The sequence below is a fragment of the Octopus bimaculoides genome, chromosome 2, assembly GCF_046866305.1.
Source record: "Octopus bimaculoides isolate indiv1 chromosome 2, ASM4686630v1, whole genome shotgun sequence".
Lineage (NCBI taxonomy): Eukaryota > Metazoa > Mollusca > Cephalopoda > Octopoda > Octopodidae > Octopus > Octopus bimaculoides.
The window spans coordinates 191354844-191357343 of record NC_142929.1 but is presented as its reverse complement, the minus strand read 5'-3'; positions in this window follow the sequence as shown (position 1 = coordinate 191357343).

Genomic DNA, 2500 nt, shown 5'->3' with positions numbered 1-2500 from the left:
GGTAGCCGACTGCTTATTGTGATCATTCGTCTTTTGATTTCCTGTAGCTTTGCTCTCTTTTACAAACCCAGTGAACATACATATATTTCCGATTTCAAAGAAATTTGAACAATAGATATAAGACCCAAGTTAAAAAGATTCCCAACAATTCAACTTCTCTGGTTGACTTTAAGACCCCCCCCCCCCCAATAGGGGCCTTAACTCCCATATTAAAAACACAATCTTTATATATGCATAAATATTCTCAGAATTGTTTAAAATAAATAAATAGACATAATATAATGTCTAACAGTTGATGCATGCTATCTCTGGATCCCCTCCATTTTACTTCTTGTCATATATATATATATATATATATATATATATATATATATATATATATATATATATATATATATACGACGGGCTTCTTTCAGTTTCCGTCTACCAAATCCACTCACAAGGTCTTAGTCGGCCAGAGGCTATAGTAGAAGACACTTGCCCAAGGTGCCACCCAAATCATGTATTTGGGAAGCAACCTTCTTACCACACAGCTATTTCTGTACACACAAACAGACAGACAGACAGACAGACAAACAGACAGGCAGGCAGGCAGGCAGGCAGGCAAGCAGACAGACAGACAGACAGACAGACAGACAGACAGACAGATAGATAGATAGATAGATAGATAGATAGATAGATAGATAGATAGATAGACACACACACATACATTACCTACTCGTGATGCTAACGTCTGCTCTGTATCGGGAAACACGAGATCTTTAGTTCAACAGCGGAAGACGAAGTGAAAAATTTTCGAAGCCCGTTCCTCTCGTTTAATTCACATAGACATACAGTCATAGCACCTACTACCTGTCAAGGCGTTGTGCACTCTCAGTGGTATCCTCATGAGAGGAACTAAGATGGCACTGTCTTGGCTGATGTACATCTATGGACTATATGTATAAATATATATATTCTTTTATTCTTTTACTTGTTTCTGCGACCATGCTGGAGCACCGCCTTTAGTCGATCAAATCGACCCCAGGACTTATTCTTTGTAAACCTAGTACTTATTCTCTCGGTCTCATTAGCCGAACCGCTAAGTTACGGGGTCATAAACACACCAGCATCAGTTGTCAAGCAATGCTAGGGGGACAAACACAGACATACAAACATACACACACACACACCCATATATATATACACATATATACGACGGGCTTCTTTCAGTTTCCGTCTACCAAATCCACTCACAAAGCTTTGGTCGACCCGAGGCTATAGTAGAAGACACTTGCCCAAGGTGCCATGCAGTGGGACTGAACCCGTAACCATGTGGTTGGTAAGCAAGCTACTTACCACAAAAAATGGGACAAGAGCGCAAAACATCCAAACAGTTAGATGATACAAAAATGGGACAAGAAAAAACAAGGACAGGTGATTCGGAGTTTTCTTTCCTCGGTCGAGTTCCAGATAATCTTTGCAATGCGTGTATATATATGCACATTTATGTACACATACACAATATACATAAATATATATACCCTTATTCCTCTCGACCGCTCTTTGTCCGTCTTCATACTTATTTGTATATAACTATATATGTGGATATATGTGAATATATATATGTGTGTATGTGTATATATGTTAATCTAAATTCACACTCTCTAACATTTCATGCCCTGTATGTACATATCTCAATGCGCGCGCAAACCTGTGAGGTGTGTGTGTGTGTGTGTGTGTGTGTGTGTGTGTTTGTAATAGTAAAATTTATTTTCTAGCACTTAGCCGGTGCCGTGTATAAAACAACACGTGCAGCAAAAAAGGATCCACCCTCCTTTAAGGTGTTCAAATATGTATACCCGGCTGGTGTTACGTACCTGCCTGCAAGCCGGCCCTACCTATCTACCTATCACTTGCCTCAACCGAGCAGCCGACACAGCGACAGAACGCCCACCTGTCAGACTGTCTGTCCGTCAGTCTGACTGCATTTCTTAAGTGCCGGCCACTGTTTTCAGGTATACCTGGCGGATTACCAGTGGATTATGTATTGAACAGGAGGAACTCCAGAAAATTGAGTGCGGTTTCGCACCCCATATGGAAAAAGTGATAGGACTACAACCCTGACCTTCGGTGCAGACCAGATGAGGACAAAACACACATCCCTATCACTATACACCACAAATGCAGTCCATATATATATATATATATATATATATATATATATATATATAATATCAAAATAAGCAACAAGGATATCCAAAGTTAATGCAATACTAATCGTATTGCATTAACTTTGGATATCCTTGTTGCTTATTTTGATTTTAATCACCTTATTTTGAAATTATATGGATAATACCATACTTAATTCTGGTGCCTAAACTTAAGAACCATATTCACCTGGAATCTATATATATATATATATAAACCATATATAAACTAAGGAAACCATATATATGTACATATAAATAGATATAAATTTATATATATATGTAGAGCATTTCCCAAACGACCTCAACAT